Raw genomic sequence first — 26,212 nt, forward strand, 5'->3', positions numbered from 1 at the left:
TTGTCTGGGGTTAGAAAGACAATGACAAGCACAGGGTAAAGAAAAGACTAATACAATATATATATACCTATATGTAATCAGAGCTGAGAGGAGGTATTTCAGACAGCAATGTTTACCCCAGATTGAACTATAGTGGTTTCCCCTCATTAAAAAAATCTGGAGCCACTGAGGGTGAAACTGGATTTTAGACATAGAAAGGAGAATTCTAGGCCACTATTTGTCCTTCAGGGAAGCAATGTTCTTGAGACAGCTCTTCCTCTTTCTGTTGCTGCAAATGCCTTCAGCTGAAGGAAAGAAAAACATTGCTGCATGTGCCATAATCGATCCTTTCCAGGCTCCATATGAGTATGTTCATGGGGGAGACCTAATCATTGGAGGGGTGATGTCTCAGCTTATATGTTTAACTGATAAATTACATTTTAGTGAACAACCCAAGATAAAATTTGTAGATCAACTTATGTAAGTATACCCCCTTGGTACACATTCTTGGTTAGAGCATATTTATTTGAAAACGTCATTAAAGTTCCGTTTTGCTCAAAAAGTTTACATGTGGTTTTTAAAAATATATTTGTTAGCAATGCATAAATAACGTCTATAACACGGTACATTTTGCATAATGCTTTGTAGACAAAACATATTTTCCTCCTTTTGATCTTCCTCCAGTGTCCTGCTGTTGTTGCAAGAATGGAGGGAGGGACATTCCCATTTCTCCCAAAGAGCAGACACATTCTTTTCTCAGAATTTCTCAACAACCTAGAACCCACCCATTGGGCAGGATTCATATTTCAAGTACCAACAGAGAATGCAAATGTAGAAACCCCGTCCCCACCAAAAAAAGGGAGTCTCTTTTCTTTTTAGTAGCTCAGGTATTGATCTGAATCTTGAAAAGTACATAAAGCTGAAAAGAAATGGGAAAGACTTGTTTTTCCAAGTACCTAATTCAGCTCTATGCACTTTCAGGGCATGTTGTAACTATTCTCACCAACCCCTAATGCAAGTAAAAGTTTACATGGAAGGCCAGAGGCTTTTTGCACATTGTGGGAGGACTTCAAGATCAGTTCTGTATTGGCGACCCAGGTAAAATAGGGCATAACTTTGTGCTCCTCCCCACTGCTGTCACATTCCTGCACAAGGTCCCACAACGTTGTGGCTGGCAAAAATGATGCACCACCAGCACCCGCTCTTCAACACATACATATATAGAATTAGATTATGCTGATAAACGATTCCTTTATTTTGTCCCCCTTATTTTCTGTAGCATCCAATTATAAAATATATTTGCAGCTATACTGATATCTTTCTCACAGAAAGATGTGTGAAAATGGATTGCAAATCTGTTGTACAAATGATATCAATTTTACTTTAGAACAATATCCAAGAAATACCAGAATGTCCTCTCCTTGGTATTTGCTGTGAAGGTGATAAATGAGAACCCTCAGATCCTACCAAATATCAGCCTGGGATTTCACATCTATGACAGCTATGAAAATGCAAGGATAACTCACCAGAACACCCTGAATCTTCTCTCTGCCACAGAAAAAATCATTTCCAACTTCAGATGTGACAGTCAGAAGAATCTGATAGCTGTTATTGGAGGATTAAAGCCTGACACCTCTGTTCACATGGCTACTATCTTAGGCATCTATAAGATGCCACAGGTACAGTGAATTCATGGGCCATAAGGCTTTTGCAGCTCTGATACCATATCACCCTCCTTCCATATAATCAAGCTTTTATTTCTCCTTAGTTATTCTCATTTGCTATCTCCATTTTGTTTTCATTATGCTGTCCAGTTGATTTCTTTCAGGTGAGTTGCATACTAGCCCGGTAAAAAAATCCACTACAGCCTGATGTAATTTTCTTGCTAAGCATTCCTGCAATCAAATAATTTAAGTCTACGGGGATTTGCCTGCTGCAGTTGGGGCAGATAAACCAGAAGATTTGTCCAGGGTATGGTCTGGCCCAGTCCTGTTCAGTGAGTTTCAGCCTAACAGTTTGAAGATGTTGGCAAGGTGCTTGGACTGGTGTAGCTAACCATCTGTGCTCCTGTCTATGTTCTTTTATTAAATCTGGCAGGGAGAGAAAATGAATGGGACAGGTAGGTGCTTAATGTTTTGTTGGGAGAGGAAGTAGTCAAGGGAACAGCAGGAAGACAACTGAAAACAGAAAAGGTCCCTTGTTGTTGACCTAACAACAAGCCAGTTTCAATTGTACCCTTCCTTGGGAATTTTCTTGAGTGAGTGTTTGCAGACCAGATCCAGACACACATGGATAAATCCTATGTACATTTTAAAAACTCTGACACCAAGAAAACATGGGCAATTTTTTTTTACCCACTAGGTTTTACTCATACATGAATGAGACATTATAAACAAAATTACTTGAAATCATATGGTAACCTATTAATAAATTGACAATGCAATTCACTAAGCCTGATCCAAAAGCCAACAATCATGTTCTCATCAATGAACACAGAACTTCATGCTATTGGATCTCATGTTCTTCCAATATACTTAAGAATTTATTATCTCTAGGAAGTGGGTTCAATGAAATAAATAATTATAGTAATGTATAATTTCTGCTCATCATGGTTCAATTTTCACCTGCCCGTTTCCAGATTTCCAGCTGTGTATTAGCACCAGCAATGAACATTCAGTTACAGTTTCCTTCCTTCTACCGGATGGTTCCCAATGAAGTACATCAGTATAAAGGAATTGTGCATCTCCTTCAGTATTTCCAGTGGATATGGGTGGGGATTGTTGCCTCAGATAATGACAACGGAGAGAAGTTCATGCAGACCTTAATACCAATGCTCTCAAAGCATGGAATCTGTACAGCCTTCAAGGAAAAAACACCATCCATATCTAATGCATTAGAGAATTTCAGTTCATTAGAACTTATCCGGGCCAAGTCCTCTGTGATAGTAACACATGTAAAAGTACTAGTGGCATGTGCAGATACTCAGACTATGACATTTTTGCTATTGATGATATATTACTTTTCATTATTAGAAGATATCGCACAAATGTCTATGGGCAAAGTGTGGATTTTGACAGCTGAATGGGATTTCTCATTTGAAACAAGGCTTAGGGGTGTGGATATCCAACTGTTTAATGGTGCCTTGTCTTTTGCAATTCACTCAAATGAAGTAATGGGCTTTACAAAATTCCTGCAGAACCTACATCCTAACTCTGCCAAAGGAGATGGTTTTATCAGGAACTTCTGGCAACAGGCTTTCAACTGCTTATTTTCTGATTCAAATGAGCCAATGGACAATACTGATACATGCACTGGACAAGAGAAACTGGAGAGCCTCCCAGGTGCTCTTTTTGAAATGAGCATGACAAGTCACAGTTACAGCATCTATAATGCAGTCCAGACCATAGCACACAGTTTACATAGTATGTACTCATTCAGGCCAAAACACAGAGTAGAAAGAAATAGACTTAATCATCAAAATCTGCAGCCCTGGCAGGTAAGATTCCACATTTCTCCACAAATTTGCTTTCATGTCTAATTTTAAATGAGATTCAAGTCAGTTCACTGAGTATACCACTAGAAGAAAATTTGCATATGATATTCACTTTCCCTTAAATACTTCTACATAAGATGTACTCATCAGGACATACCACAAGCAAAGACACATAGTCTTAATTAACCTGGATGTACAAAATCTGCGGCCTTGGCAGGTAAGAGTTCACATCCAGGACACCCCTCTTTGTGTGGCTTTTCTAATAGGAGATAACATACAATCCATTGAATACATCAGCAGAGAAATAATTTGGCCTCTTATTAACACAACCATCCTTTTGTGCAGCTTCTGTGGGTTTGAGCCCCATGTTGGGCAAAAGATTCCTGTACTGCAGGAATACAATAGAGAATCATTGTGTCCCATTACAACCCTACAAGTCTATGAGTCTATGATTCTAAACACCAGAAGGAACTTTCTCACTGTAAGAGGTATTTGACAGTGGAACAGGCTTCCTCAGAAGGTGACGGACTCTCCTTCCTGGATGGAATTAAAGCAGAGGTTGGATGGGCATCTTTCATTGATGAGATTCCTGCATGACAGTGTTGGACTAGATAACCCTCAGGATCCATTCCAACTCTACAATTCTATGATTTGTTGGTGGGCAGACACATATATATTTATAAACAAAATGATCAAGAAACATCTAGAAAAAATGGTTATGAATAGGGAGCTATGCAAGGTAAAGCCTTCAAAGGTCCTTATTCCATCCTACATGGTGTGGCCTCAAACAACCTACTTTACCTAAACCTAAAACTGCATATAATGGAAAACACAAGGCTTTCTGTTCAGTTATCATTCCTTTAAAAGAAGGAAGGAAGGAAGGAGAGAGAGAGGAGATGAGAGGAAACACATAATGGAATCTCATAAAGACTAACCAATGTGGTCCCTTAGAAGGCAGAAAGTTGCTCTGTTGTTTTGTTCTTTTTCATCATGTTGTAAAATCTGTCCTTGCCTCTTTCAATTTAGCTTCACCCTTTCCTGAAGAATATCTCATTTAACAACAGTGCAGGGGACTTTGTGTCTTTTGATGAGAATGGTGAATTAGCAGGTGGATTTGATATTATAAACTGGGTTACTTTTCCAAACCAATCCTTTTTACGAGTGACAGTAGGGAGAATTAATCCACAAGCAGTGCAAGGCCAAGAGTTCACCATGAATGAAGAGGCAATCACATGGCACAACATATTTAATAAGGTGGGACTGAATTATATGTTTAATGCAATGGAGTATACAATTAGAGTAATACAATTGCTATGTTTTTTTAAGGAAACCCCCAGAGTTATTGAGGTGTTTTTTTGTTGTTTTTTACAAAAACACCAAAAAAACACACACAATATTTCGGTGGACTTGTCTAAAATCCAGGACAAAGCACTGTCAAATTCACCCCAGACATCAATTCTGCCTTTGAAATGCAGACATAAGCAGCGCTAAACCTAACATGTATAGATTCTAAGATATAAAGAAATATAATAGAAGTGGGGAAACTCCAGCCCATGGGTCAGGATTGTCCTGCCAAAGAGTACAATTTGGCTTGCAAGACCATTTCCCCTTCTCTATGTCCATCTGCCCAGCAGCTGCTATTACTGGTTATGTCAGCTATTGGACAGGAGGACAAGGTTTAATCCTGAGCTGACTGTGCAATCCTGTTCTCAGCGTTGGTGCTCTGGAAGCACTGAGTAGAGCACTAATTTCTGATTTATTTCCTTCCATTAGAATGTACACATGTCAACTTCTCTCATGAGAAGCAACATTGGCGCGAGCTGCCTTGTTTACATTGTAAAAAAGTCAAGTACACGTTCTCTTTTTTTATGGATAGGTGTTGCCACTTGCAGTGTGCAATGACCGCTGCCATCCAGGCTACAGCAGAAAAAAGAATGACGGATTGCCATTTTGTTGCTATGATTGTGCTTTATGTCCAGATGGGATGATTTCAAATCAAAATGGTAGGAGATATCATGCACACTATTATAAAAAAAACCATAATTCATTTAAACTGTTTCTTCTTTCGAGCAATACAACTCTCCTAAACCCAGGAGCAAGTGTGGCAAACTAGCTATGACACACGTCCAAATCCACTTGCTTTGGTCTCTATCTGGCCCAAGAAATTTATGTGGCCCCTCAGGTTCCAAGTAGCACTAGGACATGTCAGTGAAACTCCCAAACTTCAGTTGAGCCAAACAGCTTTTTCAGTTGAGAAAAAAACGTGGTATAACTCAAGTACTATTTTATATGATGGTTTTTCATTCTGCCTGGTTTAGCTGGCTTAGACAGGTGTAGACCCACTCCTGAGCATAGTTTGGATTTGGTGTAGCTTACTGCAGCTTGCTTTACACTAGCTTCTTGTGTATAACATTGTTCCCTCACTGGTAATTGCTAATAAATATAATAAAACTAAGATTATCTAGAACTGTGGGAGATATATTGCCTCCTGGCACTATCTTTTCAGTTGTCTACATTCATTTCGTATTACAAAATATGATACAGGTCAGGAGAACAGGATTATAGGAACTGATGTCTCATGAAAAATGTTGGTTTGTTGGAACTGATATATCATTGATTTGATTTTTCAGACATGAATTATTGCTTCAAATGTCAAGAAACTAAATTCCCAAATAAGAACAGAGACCAATGCATTGCCAAGATTCTCCATTTCCTCTCTTTCTCAGAACCCCTGGGGATCTGTTTAGCAGTCTTGGCTCTCTCTTTTTCTTTGATCACAGCTCTGGTTCTTGGAGTCTTCACAAAAGATTGGGACACTCCCATGGTCAAAGCCAACAATCGGGACCTAACGTGCTCTCTGCTCATCTGCCTTTTTCTCTGCTTTCTCTGCTCCTTGCTATTCATCGCCAAGCCTCACATTGTGACCTGCTGCTTACGACAAACTACTTTTGGCATTCTCTTCTCATTTGCTGTGTCTTGTGTGTTGGCAAAAACCATCACAGTGGTTCTGGCTTTCATGGCCACGAAACCAGGATCCAGGATGAGGAAATGGGTGGGGAAAACATTCACAAACTCTATTCTGCTTGCCTGTTCCTTTACTCAAACCAGCATTTGTACTGTATGGCTCAGTACTGCTCCGCCATTTCCAGAGTTTGACATGTACTCAATGACTGAAGAAATTGTAGTAAAATGCAATGAAGGTTCAATCTCCATGTTTTATTGTGTCTTTGGTTACTTGGGATTTCTGGCTAGTGTTAGCTTTGCCGTGGCTTTCCAGGCCAGGAAGTTGCCAGACAGTTTCAATGAAGCGAAGTTCATCACTTTCAGCATGTTGGTGTTTTGCAGTGTTTGGTTGTCCTTTGTTCCCTCTTACCTGAGCACCAAGGGGAAATACATGGTGGCTGTGGAGATTTTCTCAATCTTGGCCTCCAGTGCTGGGTTATTAGGATGCATCTTTTTCCCAAAATGCTACATAATTATCATGAGGCCTGACTTGAACAGCAAAAACCAGATAATTTGCAGAAATCAATAAGAATCTATCCATTCTGGTTTTTTCTGAGTCTTTCTTTTTTTTTCTCAAAAATTGTGATATTTATTGCTTATTACAAAAAAATAAAAGGACCCTCTGTCCTTCCCATGTTTTCTTTTCACACTCATTCGTCTAAATATTTATTGAGGAACAGTTTTTGCAGTCCAGCCCAGCAGTGTTGGTGTGAGAAGCCAGCTTTTCACACCATCCACATGGTGGAGAAGCACTTTGCCTCCACAAGGGATTCTGGGCCAAGAGCAGGAACTTATCAATATCCATGCTGGGTCCCCAAAGGATAGGTCTTAAGAACGAAAGAGAGTGCAGTGGGTGGTCGTTGAATACATGCCCAATGCCTATGCCAAGCCTATTTTTCTGCAATCAATAAGCTGTTAACTAATTTAATTCAGCATTAGACTCCTTGCCTTTATTTACCACATAATCCCCCCTCCCCCACCCAAAGCTTCACTGTACCTGGGTCTGAAATCAAGACCAGCTTCATAAAAAACACAGTAAGTGCATTGAGCTTTTTGCCATAAGAAGGGAGAAGGGATAGGGCGGTAATATTAATGGCACTTCTATCCTATGTATGTCTCCTTCATCTCTACCTCAGTTCTAGGGACTATGTCATCACCTGCCAGTTCTCTCCATAGGCCCTATTTACTTTACATGCCACATTTCTCCAATTAGATTGCACATGTTTAAAGTAGCATTTTGCACAGGAGAGTATTCTGGATAAATTGGAACCCCCCTATAATTATATCAGATACCTATGATTTATCCTCAAATTTCTCCATGTGGATTTGTTAGGACCACAAATACATTAGCAAACAGAGTCTGGATGTTCATATAAAATATATCTAAGCTTGCTAAGAACATGTATAAGGGGCTTGGGGGGGGGGAGCTATCTCAATCTAATCTTTATTGAAAGTAGTTGAAGGAGGTGAATAGATAGAAAAGAGAAGTGTAGAACACATTTTGCCCTGAGATTTCAGGGATGTGTTTGTGGTGGTTATTCCTCTTTCTGTGGCTTCAGCTTCCTCCAACAGGGACAAAGGAAGATAGTGATACGTGCACAATGACTGAACCATTTCAATTCCCCTATGAGTATGATCAAAAAGGGGACCTAATCATAGGACAGATGACTTCTCAGTATGGCTTTGTATCTGATGAATTTTATTTCCATGAACACCCTAAAACCAGCACCATGTACGAACTACTGTAAGTGTGCTTTGCCCTTCATAACTTGCAATAGGTCAGGTTTGTTTCTATACACACTGTGAGGGAATGTGACCTTTTGCACCAGTCCCTGCTGATAAGAAAATGGCTCATGCAGTAAAGTTAAAGCCCTTATTGGGTAGGATTGGGGGGGGGGGAGAGAACGTAAAAGCAAAATACAAATATCTGAAGTTCCCAAACAGTCACCCCAACTAGGCTGCTGGGTCATCCTCACACTATGAAGAAATGTGTTAGCAATATGCCTAAATTCCCAAAGCATATTATCATGACAAGTTGTCTATGCTGTATGTTCCATTTTTTGTAAGGCGTATTTTTACCATAGCTCCCATCATGAGTCCCGGTTTGTGGATTTTAAGAGAGCACAAGTGATGCTGTGTGTGCTTTCTTAGCTGCAAATCATTGATGTGGAATGTATACATGCTTGTCATTATGTGCAGTGCTTGGCTGTTACTTTCACCATATTATAAATGATTGCAGCTTGTGGCAGCTTGTGCTGGGTAGAAATTGTTACTTTAGTTGTATATTTTAAATTTATGTTTTCCTCTTGATAAGTTCCTTGCAGCAGTCTGAGTAAGTACAATGCATGGCATAATTGAATTTTTAAATATGCAAACTTCCATCCAAATATGCAATTTTAAATATGCAAACTTCCATCCATCCAAATAGTATCATGGCATTCTCAAAGAAAAATGCTTCATGAAGGAATAGATATCTCTCTTATATAAAATATCACATTTTTAATAGTGCAAGGCCAAAGAATTATCAGCACATTGTCTCTTTGGTATTCGCTGTGAAAGAGATAAATGAGAACCAAAAGATCCTACCAAATGTAAGCCTGGGATTCCACATTTATGATGGCTACACAAATGCAGGGATGACTCATCAAAACACCATGAAACTTTTGTCCACCTCGGAAAGGATTGTTCCCAACTTCAAATGTGACAAGAAAAAGAAAATCATAGCTGTCATTGGAGGACTTTACTCTGATATTTCCCTTCACATGGCAACTGTCTTAGGCATCTACAAAATTCCCCAGGTAGAGTGTATCCTCTGGAACTTGTCTCTTGTCCTTTTTCATTAGTGGAAAATGAATGACAATGGACACAAAAGTCTCTGGCTTTATTAATCTTTTATTTCATAAAAAAATTTTTTTGGAAGAAATACACATGCCTGTTCATTATATAGATGGGGAATAGGGACTTATGCAGAATTTCATCTTGAGGTCAGCATACATCCTAAGGCGGTGCTTTATATGTTTTGCAAATATGATGCACAAGAGATTCCTAGATTATTTTCACTGACTATTTTGCTGTTTGGGTGTTTCTAATGAGGATACCTCAAACTAGTATTGTGTTGAACCATTCATTGAAAGTAAATTAAAAAAAAATGTCCAGTAGCACCTTAGAGACCAACTAAGTATGTTCTGGGTATAAGCCTTCGTATGCACATTCATTGGAAGGTTTCAGAAGGAAAGGCTGGGCTGGGGTAACAAATTTGAATAACTTGAAAATCTGAATAATTTGAAATTTTCAGATATCCCACAAATACACAAATAACACAATAAAGATGCTGGCATCTATGAACAATTGAATAGTACTTTTAATACTCTCAGAACTTGTAGCCCAAGAACACTTATCTTGATAACTCGACAATATTCTTTCTTTCTTTCTTTCTTTCTTTCTTTCTTTCTTTCTTTCTTTCTCTCTCTCTCTCTCTCTCTCTCCACATGGATTCCATGTCAGCAGTAATCCGGGTTGAATCCTTACTGTTTTGTTTAATTTGTGTGCATTCTGGTGAAATTAACATTTCCTCTCCCCTTTTCAGATTGCCAACTGTGTATTAGCTCCAGTGATGAAACTTGAGCCTGAGATATTATCTTTTTACCGGATGGTACCGAATGAAGTATATCAGTACAAAGGAATTGTCCATCTCCTTCTGTATTTCCAGTGGACATGGGTGGGGATACTTGCATCAGATCATGAGAATGGAGAAAAGTTCATACAGACTATGCTGTCACTGTTCGCTAAGCATGGAATCTGTGCAGCCTTCATTGAAAAAACACCTTCCATGTCTCAAACTGCAAAGCATTTAGGTTCACTAGGACTCTTTCGGGCCAAGTCCTTTTCAATGACCATTTCCAAAGTCAAAGTATTGGTTGCATGTGCAGAACCTCAGACTATGACAGCACTGATATGGTTGATATATTTCTTTTCAATAGTAGAGGGTATCACAGAGATAGCTATGGGTAAAGTGTGGATTATGACAGCCCAATGGGATTTCTCTTTAAATACAATGCAAAAGACTTCTGATATCCAGGTTTTTGATGGTGCCTTGTCTTTTGCAATTTACTCAAATGAACTGGTAGGATTTAAAGAATTCCTGAAGATTCGACATCCGAACGCTGTCAAAGAAGATGGTTTTATCAGGCTTTTTTGGCAGCATGCATTCACCTGCATATTTTATGATCCCAATGAGCACAGGGAATGGACTGATTCATGTACTGGCCAAGAGAATCTGCAGAGCCTTCCTCACACTATTTTTGAAATGAGCATGACTGGCCAAAGTTACAGTATCTATAATGCCGTTCAGACAATAGCACATGCTATACATAACATATACTCAATGAATCTGAAATGGAGAACAGTAGTGGAAAGATGTAGACTGGGTCTTCAAATTCTGCAACCGTGGCAAGTAAGATTCTATATCCTGAACAAACAAACAAAACATAGCTAATCTGATATGTGAGGAAAGTCAATTCATGGAGTAGATCAACAGAACAAAATATGTAAACACTGTTGACTTTCCCTTAAATACTGCCACCTCACATTAACTTATCCTTGATTACTTGTGCACCCTAAGTATACAAGTATCACACTAATGGAAATGTGATTTTGATAAACTTGTTATTGGAGTTATGGCACTGCCTTGTAAAATCTATTTCACAGGTACCACTCTGCTGAACAAAACGATTAATTTGACCAGTTTTCTGCAAAAAATAAAGTGAGCTACATAGGGAGGTGAGGAATTATAATCTTACCATGTAAGGAAAGGAGAAAGGGTTAAGGTGTCTGGAACGTAGCACTGGAAACCGAAGCAAATTCAGGAAACTTGAGATGTAAATGAAATGGGTTTAGGCAATGTGAACTTATAAATGACAATGATCTCTGGGAAATGAGAAAGCAAGTGAGCAATGAATACATTGACACAAACATAGTTACCTCTTACAAGATTGGGTTGATATATTGGAAGAAATTGGAGTCTAGGATTAGGGCTGTACACCTTGAACCTTGGAGTAGCTAGGTATGAATATAGAACAAAAAAAAAAAATAGTCCCTTGAATCAGACCCAACAAATAGTGATGATGATGGTGATGATGTCCTGTGTTTTGTAGAAACAGTGGCCAAAAAGATGCCTACAATCAGGACATGAGGGAAAATGCACTGTACCACTCATGCACAAAGTAACTGATATTCAGACTAGCTAAAGATAGCCTTATCCTCTATGAAGTTATCAAATCATGTAAAGCTTGCCTACTTTCCTTTGTTTCTGCCTCCCTCCTTCCACTACTACATTGGATAGTGCTTAGAGGAATTTAAGAAAAGACAAAGATTAAATATCCATTGTGGAATGGCTTTCCTCTCTCAATAGCAAGAGTATGTGTTTCACCTTTCATCAATTTGTAAAGCATGTGTTTGATTCATTCAATATAGCTTCACTCTTTCCTGAGGAGCATCTCATTTAACAACAGTGCTGGTGACACAGTGTCTTTTGACAAGAATGGTGAATTAGCAGCCGGATTTGATATTATAAACTGGATTAGTTTTCCAAATCAATCGTTCTTGCGAGTGAAAGTTGGAAGGATGGATTCACAGACTTTGCCACATGAAGGAATCACCCTTAACAAGGAGGCCATCAGGTGGCACAGCATGTTTAATCAGGTGGGATTTGATCATATACTGTGTAGACATGATTACTTATGAGAAGCCTAACTATTTACCTCATGTGGGACATGCAAAGCAGCAGCTGGGGAAAAGGGGGATATGCTGGCATTGTCAATCACCAGTGCTAGGGAAGCACTGAACCACTGGTGGAGGAAGAGAAGTGCGGGGGGAGTGCACCGCCCCCAGCAGTGTGATCCCGGTGGGGTGCCATCATGCTGGGCACCATGCCCCTGCAGGCATGCCCTGCCCACAGGACACACGCCACACCCTTGTGGGCAGTGTGCCACGCCCCCAGAATGTGTGCCAGCTCTGCCCGCAACTGCTCTCTGACCCCAGGTGCCGGAACATGAAGCTCCACTGCTGCAGTGAGCATGGGGCTTTGCAAGTAATGATCATCCATCAGCTGATCATCACCTGTGCATTTGCCAGTCGATTTTCCTTAGATACTCAAGGTACATACTGCTCAAATAAGATTCCATTTTCTCAAACTCCTCTTTTTAAAAGTGGTATAGTGAAGTATAAAAAAGGGCTTTCCTTATTTCTTTTGGACTAGTAAAATGCTTATCTTTGTCTACAATATTATTTATCCACTTATTCTTTCTTCTTGAAGTTGCTATGCTAGCAGTTTACCAGGTTGGTTGGTTGGTTGGTTGGTTGGTTGGTTATTTATTTATTTATTTATTTATTTATTTATTTATTTATTTATACATACCACTTGTATTTTTAATAAAAATCTCAAAGCGATTTACAGCATATTAAATCAATAAATCAGTAAAACAATAGCTGGGGAATGTTCCTCCGGCCTCATGAGGAGCCTCTTCAGTGGAGCTGGTGAGTCTGGACCTCACCCCCTAGGCCAGGTGAAAAGGGTCTTGCAGGGAGCAGCCTTCATGCCCCATAGCCGGGCAATGTTCCTCTAGCCTCATGAGGAGCCTCTTCAGTAGGTTTATTAGCAAATTCAAAAATGTTGTGTTTCATTAATTTAATTTTCTGCTTGATCTCTTGGTTAACTAACATCGAAAATTGTGCTTGCAGGAGTTTAATCACTTGAGAAATATCTGTGTCCTTTGGTTTTACAATTAATTCCTCCTTTTCCAATAAAACATCTAATATCTTTTTTTCTTTTTCTCCCTTTTCCTATTTTTGAAAGGCACTTTGCTGAATTATAAACCTCTCATTACTACCTTGCTGGAATCCCACACTACACTTAAATTTGTTTCTTTATTTAGGTTGAGGTCAAAAAATTCTTGAAGGGAGTGTTGCCCCCTATTCACAGTTTGTTCACTTTGCAGTACAGCATCATTTAATCAACACCTAAACGAAGAACATTTTTCACCTGTTATTTTCATCAAAATGGCATTATGGTCAGATAATGTTTTAGGTTGAATTTGCACCCTTTTTACCGTAGTCATTAAATCTTTTGAAGCCCATATATAGTCTGTTCTGCTTGAGGAATTGTTTCCATTTGAAAAAAAGTAAATGGAAGTTCTAGTGGATGTTTAAGTCGCCAGAAGTCAATTAGGTCAAGATTGGACACCATATTGAAAATGCAGTTGGTAATTTCTCTTCTTTTGAGTCTGTTTTCCATATAGTTCTATCTACATTCAGGGAAACAACAAAATTGAATTTTCCCATAATTATTATTTTATTATCACACAAATCAAACAAATTCTCTTAATTCCCCCCCCCCCAAAAAAAATCAGGTTTCTGTTCATTGGGGGCATAGATTCCCACTATGGAAATTGCTTCCCCATCTAGACTCACTTCAATCGCCATCATTTGCACAGTTTTCTCCAAACTGTATGCTTTGCTTGCAAGGGCTTTTATGTCTGTTGATAATTCACTTACCACTTTGGTGTGGCTTTGAAGATCTTTCCGCACTTCCATCATTACCTATACAAGGCAAATTTTTGGTTCTTCCTCTTGGAGAGAGCCCTTCTTTGCTTGGCCAGGTGTCTGTGTCAGATTCTTCTTTTGTGAGGCCATTTTTATTTTAATTGCCCAACCAAAGGAAAAAAACAAAATAAAGAGGTACAAAGGCTAACAGTAACATTTTGAGTTTTGCTATACATTTATAGATATACTGTACTACAGCCTCACACACTTTGCCTCATTCACTACACCCACCCACTCTCCCAATTTTAGTGCAACTTATACATAATAAAGATTTTCAGACAAGCTCTTAATTTGCCCCACCTAGAATTTTTAGTCACATCCCCTCCATTAATTGCATGGCAAAAGAAAGCTACATGTCCTTCTCCTTGTATATACAGGTGCTGCCCCTTGCCAGGTGTAACGACCACTGTCATCCAGGCTACAGCAGAAAAAAGAAGGAGGGGGAGCCATTTTGTTGCTATGATTGTGTTCCATGTCCTGATGGGATGGCTTCAAGCAAAATAGGTATACCACATAATTTAGTATAGCTCCCCATTCTCGACTTAGCAGCAGTTTATTTCTCTAAAACAGGCGAATAATTATCACCATCACCACCATCTCCTCATGGCAACTTACAACATATAAGAACGGCTTAATAAAGCAACAACCCATTACTAAAAAATCAGTTACCTATTCAACCCTTTAAAGGGAATGTTGAGATCAGTTTAACTGATGCAATTGATCATAAGATTTGACAAATTGAATATATTCCATACACAACACACTTCTTTATCATTATTGTCATAACTTCTGTGTAAAAAAAAATAGTATATCAGTACTGTAACTGATTTCCAATTTAAGTATGGCAGCATTTTAAACAGTACCCTAGTTCTGAAACATTTAGTATATATTGATATGTGTGGCAAATTATCTGAGAGAGGAGAAGTTCTGGGCTGCAGCACATAAGTGTCTTTTGCTCCAATAAGATCATTGGAGGGTTATGGCTTTTTCTAATTTTCTCGGGGCAGTCATAATCGCAAAATGCTGTATAGTTGAGTCCACTTTTATCAAAATTTCACAAGCTATCACTGTTTCCAATGTAATGCTGACAGAACACTAGCAATTAGAGAGAAACAATCACTTCCTTTTTCTACAGGATATTTCTCAGGACTCCATGAATTTATATGATATGTATTTAATATTCCAGACATGGACAAGTGCTTCAAATGCCCAGAAAACCAATATCCAAGTAAGGACCAAGATCAATGCATTCCCAAGACCCTGAATTTCCTCTCTTTCTCAGAGCCCTTGGGGTTCACTTTAGCTTTCTTGTCTCTGTTTTATTCTCTGATCACAGCTTTGGTGTTTGCAATATTCACTAAGCACTGGAACACACCGATTGTCAAAGCCAACAATCGGGACATCACCTTCTCTCTGATCATCTCTCTATTACTCTGCTTCCTCTGCTCCTTGCTGTTCATTGGGCAGCCTCACACAGTGACCTGCTATTTACGACAAACTGCTTTTGGTATCATCTTTTCTGTGGCTGTTTCATGCGTATTGGCCAAAACCATCACTGTGGTTCTGGCTTTCAAGGCCACCAAGCCAGGATCCAGGATGAGGAAATGGGTGGGGAAAAGATTGTCTAGTTCCATTCTTCTTGGTTGTTCCTTTACCCAAGCCAGTATTTGTACCATGTGGCTATGTACTGCTCCTCCATTCCCAGATTTTGACATGTACTCTATGAATGAAGAAACTGTAATGGAATGCAATGAAGGCTCTGTTAGTATGTTTTATTGTGTCCTGGGTTACCTGGGATTCTTGGCCATTGTCAGCTTCAGTGTGGCTTTCCAGGCCAGAAAGCTGCCAGACAGTTTCAATGAGGCCAAGTTCATCACTTTCAGCATGTTGGTGTTTTGCAGTGTTTGGTTATCCTTTGTGCCCTCCTACTTGAGCACAAAGGGGAAGTACATGGTGGCCGTGGAGATCTTCTCCATTGTGTCCTCTAGTGCTGGGTTACTGGTTTGTATCTTCTTCCCCAAATGCTACATAATTATCCTGAAACCTGAATTAAACAGGAAAGAACAGCTTATTAGGAGAAACTACTAAGCATCTACGGATTTGTTGAATGTGTAATTTTAAGTAATGAAGTTTATGAGAAGAAAGCAAAACATATAGAAATACCCATTTATATTTCCCTGGTACTGTATTCTTTTTCTCACAATAAATGTATCCCACGTTCTATTGTACATTTGAGTTTGTTGAAATACTATCTGTCATTGAGTACTGCACTTAAAACTGGAAGTAGGAAAAAGGTTACGTAAGAAACAGTATTGGGGTGATGGTGATACACATGCTTGGGATATTTGTGGATAAAATATTTTACACTTCATAAATCATAGGACAAATAAGAATAGCCGAGAAAAAGGTGAAGAAATGGGCGGAATGGCTGACGCGGCTGTATCTTGAACAGCGCCCTGCGTGACTCAGAAATCACATCCCGCCCACAAGACCTCCCCTCCGGGAGGAGGAGAGGCCTTGTGTAGCAATATATTTTCTTTCCAATAGAGATTGTGCAGCAAGATAATGTCTTCCATCATAGCCAAGGGAAGCAACTGCCATACAATTTTTCTGGCACAGCAATGGTACTCCAAGGCACTGAGGAAATCCATTCAGTACAATGGCAGAACACCTGCTTGCCTGAGTGCAAAGACAAAATACAAATGTACCCATCATCTGCCTGCAAAGGTTTTTCCTTATTGGCAAAGCCAGTGTGAGTCCAGCAACTAACATTGGTATCCAAGAAGATATGAACCTTTCCTCAGTAGTTAAGAATTTTAATTTTCAAGTTAGAGCATAATGGAAATTAATAGAAAATCAGTATTGTCCCACATAATATTCATAACATTCTACACTTAGTAAAGACAATCCTCAGTATTCTAAGGCAAGACCCAGAAGGAACCAATCCACACAGTGTTTTCACTGGATGCCTCCCTGGTGCCCCTTTACCCCATTGCACAAACAAAATGCACTCCACACAGGGAACTTCCTAATGTCACAGACAGTCCCGCAACCATGGCTTGTATGTATGGACTAAATGACCTCTCCACACAAGTTGGAAATGCCAAATGCCCAGAGACAAGCAGCATGTATAACATGCAGGATGGTGTTTGGGTTCATTATTGCGTGTGTCTACTCCCTATACACACTCTGGTAGTGGCAAATGTGTGAGCACACACCTATTACATTATGTCTGATTTTTGCCCTTTGTTTGCCCTCATGTATCAGTAGTTATCTCAGAACAAATTTACAATATAACACACACACATCAAGATATGGACAGAATGTGTCCATATCAGGGTTAATGCTGTGGAGAATATGAATATGTCATCTCTGACTCCATAATATGCCTTGACTCTTTTTCTTACTAGTGTACATATCACATTTCCCCCACTAACTTACAGTAAGCTCTAATTTACAGGTTTGGTTTTGCTGGAAGTGGTATCATCCCTAAGACAACACTCTGGAGACATTGATTTAAACCATGTGATTATCTCAGATTATTATGATTCATATTCAGTCTTGCCAAAAGCTAACATAGTGTGGAACCTTATATAAAATAGACCATGTTTGCTGAGAACTGGAATAGGGAAGTTTTGAGAGGAAGAACTATACCAATCTAAGCTTTGGCAATTTCAACTTATGAAAAGAATATGGATCCAATGAAGGAAGCATTTTTTAAAGGAGATGCTGGTAGGCAGAAAACTGAATTCTAGGTCAAGATTTGCCCAGTGGTGACAGCAATGTCTTTGTGGTTCCTCTTCCTCTTTCTGTGGTTACAACTACCTTCGGCTGAGGGAAAGCAAGAAACTGTTTGTGCTGTGACTGATCCTTTCCAGTTCCCATTTGAGTATAATCAGAAAGGTGACCAAATCATCGGAGAGATAACATCTCAGCTTGGCTTTGTATTTGATGAGTTGTCTTTCAGTGAGCACCCTAAAACCAAGTCAGTTTATGAACTTCTGTAAGTATTTCCTCCACTCCATTATATGGTCTAGGTCAAATAATATCTCATAAAATGGCACATTCAGAAATCAGTATGTACCTTTAAAAGCATATTTTTGCAATTGTTTCTTTTTTTTTAAAAAGCAATTTATTGGGTTTTACAATAGAAATAAACATAATAAACAATATAACATTTGTCTTAACATAGTTTCACATTTTCTTTGGACTTCCTCACATCTCCCGCTCCCACTTTCATCGTTATAACATTTTGTCAGCAATTTATCATCTTATTTAGAATCTTATATCCCTTCTATGTTTCATAATCTTATAGTTCTCAAAAGGGGGTTAAATTTTCACAGTCTTACTTATTTTCTTAAAAACTTCTAAATTTAGTGGTGCTCAGTTATTTTAGTCTAGCATCTTATTTAGCATTCACTCATATTACAATATTTTTGTAAATAGTTCTTGAATTTCTTCCAATCCTCCTCAATCCTCTCTTCTCCCAGGTCACGAATTCTGCCGGTCATTTCAGCCAGTTCCATATAGTCTATCAGTTGCATCTGCCATTCTTCCAGTGTGGGTAGATCTTGAGTTTTCCAGTGTTTTGCGAGAAGTATCCTTGCTGCTGTTGTTGCATACATAAAAAATGTCTGGTCCTTCTTTGCCACCCCTTGGCCGACAATACCCAAAAGGAAAGCCTCTGGTTTCTTAGTGAAGGTATATTTAAATACCTTTTTCAATTCATTATAAATCATTTCCCAGAACGCCTTCACTTTAGGGCAAGTCCACCAGAGGTGGAAGAACGTTCCCTCACACTCTTTACATTTCCAACACTTATTATCAGACAGGTGGTAAATTTTTGCAAGTTTGACTGGGGTCATATACCATCTATAAATCATTTTCATTACATTTTCTTTCAGAGCGTTACATGCAGTAAATTTCAATCCATTACTCCACAACCTTTCCCAGTCCTCAAACATGATATTATACCCAATGTCCTGTGCCCACCTTATCATAGCCGATTTAACCGTTTCATCTTGTGTATTCCATTTCAACAGCAAATTGTACATCCTTGAAAGTACCTTAATCTTTGGTTCTAACAATTCTGTTTCTAGTTTCGATTTCTCCACCTGGAACCCTAGTTTCTTATCATTTTAAAAAACTTCTTTAATCTGAGCGTAATGTAACCAATCTCGCACTTTGTCTTTCATTTTCTCCAAACTCTGCAATTTCCAATTGTCTCCATCCTTTTCTAGTATTTCCCAATATTTTGGCCATTTAGCCTCCATATTGGGTCTTTTTCGGGCCTTAGCTTCCAGAGGTGAAAGCCACCTTGGTGTTTTATTTTCCAGCAAGTCTTTATATTTTGTCCAGACATTAAACAGTGATTTTCTGACAATATGGTTCTTAAAGGCCTTATTTGCTTTAACCTTGTCATACCATAAATATGCATGCCATCCAAAAGTATTGTTAAACCCTTCCAGATCTAACACATCAGTGTCTTCAAGAAGTAGCCAGTCTTTTAGCCAGCAGAACGCTGCGGCTTCATAATACAACTTTAGGTCTGGCAGGGCAAAGCCCCCTCTTTGTTTTGCGTCAGTCAGTATCTTAAACTTAATTCTGGGCTTTTTGCCCTGCCAGACAAACTTAGAAATATCTCTCTGCCACTTCTGAAAGCACTCCTTTTTGTCCAAAACCTGAAGTGTTTGAAATAAAAACAACATCCTTGGCAATACATTCATCTTGATAGCAGCAATTCGGCCTAACAAAGAAAGTTTCAATTTTGACCAACTATCTAAGTCTCTCTTAATTTCTGTCCAGCATTTTTCATAGTTGTCCTTAAATAGACTTAGATTTTTTGCTGTTATGTTTACCCCTAGGTATTTTACTTTCTTAACCACATTAAGTTCCGTCTCATTCTGAAACCGTTCTGACTCTGTATCAGTCAAGTTTTTTCCCAAGACCTTAGTTTTCTGTTTATTTAATTTAAACCCAGCCACCCGACCAAAGTCATTAATCAGTTGTAATACTCTTTTCGTACTAGGCTCTGGCTTCTGCAGGGTCAAAACCAGGTCATCTGCAAAAGCTTTTAATTTGTATTGTTTCTGTCCGACCTGAATTCCTTCCACCAACCGATCCCCTCTAATCATATTCAATAGCACTTCCAGAACTGAAATGAATAACAAAGGGGAGATAGGGCAACCTTGTCGTGTCCCTTTTTCAATTTTGAACTCTTCTGTAACCACATTGTTAACTATCAGTTTAGCTTTCTGTTCTGAATATATCGCCTCAATCCCATTCTCAAAACCCCGTCCCACTCCCATCTCTTTTAAATTTCCCATCATAAATTTCCAGGAGATATTGTCAAAGGCCTTCTCCGCGTCTATAAAAATTAAAACTGCTTTTGTATTTATATCTGTTTGCAAAAGTTCCAAAATGTCAATAATGTTCCTTGTATTAGCAAACAGATGTCTACCTGGGAGAAAGCCGGCCTGGTCCTTATGAATTACTTCATTTAAAACTTTTTTAAATCTACTTGCCAAAATGTCTGCAAATATTTTGTAATCCACATTTAGAAGGGAGATGGGACGATAGTTCTTAAGTTGTGTCTTTTCAGCTTCCGACTTTGGTATTAATGTGATGAACGCTTCCTTCCACGACTCCGGTGCCCTCTTCCCCTCCATAATTTCATTGCTGACCTCCATCAAAGGCTGTATCAAATAGTCTTTTAATGTCTTATAGTACTTGGAAGTCAGCCCATCTGGCCCTGGAGATTTGCCGAGTTGCATGTTCTGAATGGCTTGTTCAATCTCCTGTCGTGTTATTTTAGAATTCAGGATTGTCCTATTTTCTTGTGACAATTTAGATAGTCCATTTTTTGCCAAAAATTGTTTAATCTCAACTTCGTCTTGCGGCCCTTGGGTGTATAGTTTTTTGAAGTATCTCTGGAAACACTTTCTAATGTCCACTGGATTCTGAATGTTTTTTCCATCAACCTCTAAGTTTGTAACCGTATTTAATCTTTGTCTTCTCTTCAACTGCCAAGCTAGCAGTTTTCCACATTTATTCGCCGACTCAAACGTTTTTTGTTTCATTAATTTAACCTTCCATTCAATTTCCTGATTTATCAATTTAGAATATTGTGTTTGATAAAGTTTAATTTCTCTCAGAGTTGGCTGTGACTTCGGATTCACTCTTAATTTCTTCTCTAATTCTTTTATTTTATCCAAGATCTTATCTTTTTTCTCATTTTGTGTTCTTTTCTTTACTGCATTCTGTTGTATCAAGAATCCCCTCATTACAGCTTTGCTTGCGTCCCAGACGATTCTTTTTTCCACCGTGGTATTCATATTTATCTCAAAGTAATCCTTCAAAACTTTTTGGGCCTTCTTGGTAATTTCCTGATCTCTGAACAAATTGTCATTCATCTTCCATCTAAAGGATCCAGTTGGTAGTAGTGTCATATCCATCTTTACTGCATTATGGTCGGAGCAGGTCTTTGGGCAGATTTCCACTTTTCTGACCTTAGGTGCCAGGCCTCTAGAAATCCATATTTGGTCGATTCTTGTCCAGGTCAGTTGGGCTTCAGAAAAGAATGTTCCCTCTCTTCCTAGTGGATTCTTTGTCCTCCAGATGTCAATCAAATCCATATTGTCAGTCATTTCAAAAAAGGTTTTAGGTAGTCTGCCGTCTTTTGTAACATTTTGACTTTGTGACTTGTCCATGTTAGTTGATACGACCCCATTCATATCTCCCATCATTATGATGTTGTTGTAGTCCAGATAGTCCAGCATTGTCTCCTGCAGCTTCTTGTAAAATTCCGATTTCCCTTCATTAGGTGCATAGATTCCTAATATCAACAGTTTCTCTCCTTGATATTGTATCTCAATAGCCAAAATTCTTCCATGTTCATCTTTAAATAAAAATTTGGGTGACAGGCTCTCTTTTGCATATATCACCACGCCTCTCTTCTTAACTTTATCCGATGATACAAATTCCTGGCCCAATCTTTTATTTATTAACACTTTTCTATGGAGCCTCGTCACATGTGTTTCTTGTAGACAGATAATGTCCAATTGTTCTTTTTTTAATATGTGAAATATTTTCTTCCTTTTTTCCGGAATGTTACAACCATTAATATTCCAACTCAGCAATTGCAGAGACATCCTGGATTAATCTGGTTATTTCTCCAGGGGTGGTATCTTCTCTGAATCTTCAGGTTCCCCAGGTGCTGGTGTTGATGCTGGCGTTGCCCCAGGCCCAGAGGGTAATTCAATTCCTTTTTGAAGGTCCTCTCCGTGTGTAGCCAAAAATTTGTCTCTCTCTTCCAATGTTCTAACTTTAACCTTTCTCCCTCTAAAGGTAAAAGATATTCCTTGGGGGAATTCCCACCTGAATGGAATTGCGTTGCTCCTTAGTAGTTTAGCAAGTTCAGAATAGGCGGCTCTGAGATCCAGCAGTTGTCTTGGAATATCTTTATAAATTTCAATTCTTCTATCCAAAACCTCCAGTGACTTTCCGTAGTGTAGGCCCAAAATCTTATCCCTTTCCTCCTTTGATCTCAATGTTATCAGACAGTCTCTGGGTCTCTCCTTCTTTATGAATCTTCCAAGTCTGAAAGCTGACACAATTTTAAAGTCCTTTTCTTCCAAATTCCAGAACTTGGAGAATTCTTTGGTCAAAAACTCAGTTAGATTTCCTTCTTCTGCCTCTTGTAATGATCTAATCCTCAAATTATTCTCACGATTTCGCAGTTCTATCATAGAAAGATAAATCTGATGTTCCCCAACTTGTTTAGTGAGTGGTCTTACCTCTTGCTCTAAATTTTCCAATTTTTGTCTGGTATCCTCAGCCAATTTCCGATTTTCTGCTGAGGCCTCGGTTAACTGTCCAATTGCTTGTGTATTCTGTACCACTTGTATAGTTAATTTATTTAGACATTCTGTATTTTTGTCAATCTTTGCTGATTGCACATCTACTTTCTTGTCCAAAGCTTCCAATTTTTCAAAGATTTTGTCTAGAACAGAAACAGATGCTCCTGAGGCCATATCTTCCAATTGTAACTGCTCTGCTTCACCCTCTCCCTCTTTTGCCTGTGACAAGGCAACTTCTTCCACTTCTACTTCTGAGGGCAAAGTAGGTACAGATGATCTACGTGTCTGCGAGGCTGAGGTTAGAGTTGTTAAAGTTGTTTGTCTAACTCTCCCTCTTTTTCTTGTGCCACTCATTCCAACGTTATCTATCAGTCAAGGTCACACTGAGTTATTCCCATGAGAATAGAAAGGCCCAGAGCAAGCAAACAACAAGGGAATCGAAAGTAAATGTACATGTAAAGTCACTGTTTTAATCCAATCCTCTAGAGGGAGCTTAAAATGTCTTTCAGAGTCTAATTTAATATCCAAGAACCTTCAGATACAAATGTTTAGCAGAGTTTATAAATGATCACTTTGTTACAGACAGTGCTTATTTGTCTCCAAAAAGAATGTTTCAAATTTAAAAGGTCTCAATACCCTCAGATTGTTGCAAGTTCCAATATACAGTATCCAAATCTGCAGTACTGACAGCTCAATCTCTCAATGCTCAGGCAGCTCCGGACTCTGGGTTTCACCTTCTAATTTGTAATCCAATAAAAGGAGGAAAGTCAATGCAAGTAATAATTCCAAATCTTTAACTTAAAGTCTTTACTTTAAGTTGCAAGTTCAGTAGATGCTTAGATCTGTAAAGTTTAAAATCTCTTTCTTTCAGCCTCCACTCCTCCAACTAGTTGCTTTTTTCAAGTTCAATGGCTGCGGAAGACGGACTTCCTGTTTCCACGTCTCTCCGCTTTCAGCCAAGTTCAAGCAAATTAAGATTTTTCATTTAAAGTCTCTAATTTCGAGTGATTCAGTCTTTACTCACGAATAAGTTGCTTTTCATCCGAATCCGAATTTTGACAGGAAAAGGGATCAGCGCTCACCGGCAGCAGCAGCGCGGCTTCGCTCCACAGACTGTGAAGCAGCTCTCAGCGCCGCAACCCCCCTCCACGCTCCGGAGCCCCTTACGGGGTTCCTTTCGCGTTTGGAGGGTCGCTCAAGGCGCCCACCGAGCCTCAAGCCCCCAAGCTCTTGCTGCCTGGGGTTTTCCGGAGTGGGTCTCCGCTTCGCCGTAGCGGACGACCCGTTGTCTGTGGAGCCTCCTCTCCCGTTCAGAAGAGGACCGCCATTGCCGTTCGCGCCGCCCCCGGAAGTCTTTTTTTTTTTTTTTTTTTATTTCTCTAAAACAGGCGAATAATTATCACCACCACCACCATCTCCTCATGGCAAATTACAGCATTTAGAGCATAGCTTAATCAATAAAGCAACAACCCAATTCATCACTAAAAAATCAGTTATCTATTAAACCATTTAAAGAGAATGTTGAGACCAGTTTAACTGTTGCAATTGATCATAAGATTTGACAAATTGAATATATTCAATACATAACCCACTTCTTTATCATTATTGTCATAATTTCTGTGTAAAAGAAAAATAGTTTATCAGTACTGTAACTGATTTCCAATTTTAAGTATGGCAGCATTTTAAACAGTTCCCTAGATCTGAAACATTTAGTATATATTGATATATGTGCCAAATTATCTGAGAGAGAAGTTCTGGGCTGCAGCACATAAGTGTCTTTTGCTCCAATAAGATCATTGGAGGGTTATAGCATTTTCTAATTTTCTCAGGGCTGTCATAACCCCAACATGCTGTATAGCTGATTCCACTTTTATCAAAATTTCAACAGCTATCACTGTTTCCAATGTAATGCTGACAGAACACCAGCAATTAGAGAGAAATGGTAACTTCCTCTTTCTACAGGATATTTCTCAGGACTACATGAGTTTATATTATATGTATTTAATATTCCAGACATGGACAAGTGCTTCAAATGCCCCCCAAACCAATATCCAAGTAAGGACCGAAATCAATGCATTCCCAAGACCTTGAACTTCCTCTCTTTCTCAGAGCCCTTGGGGTTCACTTTAGCTTTCTTGACTCTGTTTTATTCTCTGATCACAGCTTTGGTGTTTGCAATATTCACTAAGCACTGGAACACACCGATTGTCAAAGCCAACAATCGGGACATCACCTTCTCTCTGATCATCTCTCTATTCCTCTGCTTCCTCTGCTCCTTGCTGTTCATTGGCCAGCCTCACACAGTGATCTGCTATTTACGACAAACTGCTTTTGGTATCATCTTTTCTGTGGCTGTTTCATGCATATTGGCCAAAACCATCACCGTGGTTCTGGCTTTCAAGGCCACCAAGCCAGGATCCAGGATGAGGAAATGGGTGGGGAAAAGATTGTCTAATTCTATTCTTCTTGGTTGTTCCTTTACCCAAGCCAGTATTTGTGCCACATGGCTATGTACTGCTCCTCCATTCCCAGATTTTGACATGTACTCTATGAATGAAGAAACTGTAATGGAATGCAATGAAGGCTCTGTTAGTATGTTTTATTGTGTCCTGGGTTACCTGGGATTCTTGGCCATTGTCAGCTTCAGTGTGGCTTTCCAGGCCAGAAAGCTGCCAGACAGTTTCAATGAGGCCAAGTTCATCACTTTCAGCATGTTGGTGTTTTGCAGTGTTTGGTTATCCTTTGTGCCCTCCTACTTGAGCACAAAGGGGAAGCACATGGTGGCTGTGGAGGTCTTCTCCATTGTGGCCTCCAGTGCTGGGTTGCTGGCTTGTATTTTCTTCCCCAAATGCTACATAATTATCCTGAAACCTGAATTAAACAGGAAAGAACAGCTTATTAGGAGAAACTACTAAACATCTATGGATTTGTTGAATGTGTAATTTTAAATAATGAAGTTAATTAGAAGAAAGCAAAGCATATAGAAATGCCCATTTATATTTCCCTGGTACTGTGTTCTTTTTCTCACAATAAATGTATCCCACATTCTATTGTACATTTGAGTTTGTTGAAATACTATCTGTCATGGAGTATTGCTCTTAAAACTGGAAGTAGGGAAAAGGTTACGTAGGAAACAGTATTGGGGTGATGGTGATGCACATGCTTGGGATATTTGTGGATAAATTATTTTAAACTGCATAAATCATAGGACAAAGAAGAATAGCTGAGAAATTTACGTATTGCAAATTCAAGCGTATTCAAATGCAAATCTATGCTCCAT

General features: G+C 39.0%; 1 protein-coding gene across 1 annotated transcript in view; it reads left to right on the forward strand.

Annotated features, from left to right (window-relative positions):
- LOC308461293 (uncharacterized protein) overlaps nucleotides 1-26,212 on the forward strand; it is a 392,813-nt gene that overhangs the window by 96,149 nt on the left and 270,452 nt on the right. The gene's annotated exons all lie outside the window — the stretch shown is intronic.

This window comes from Podarcis pityusensis, assembly GCF_964106645.2.
Source record: "Podarcis pityusensis genome assembly, chromosome: 13".
NCBI classification, from domain to species: domain Eukaryota; kingdom Metazoa; phylum Chordata; class Lepidosauria; order Squamata; family Lacertidae; genus Podarcis; species Podarcis pityusensis.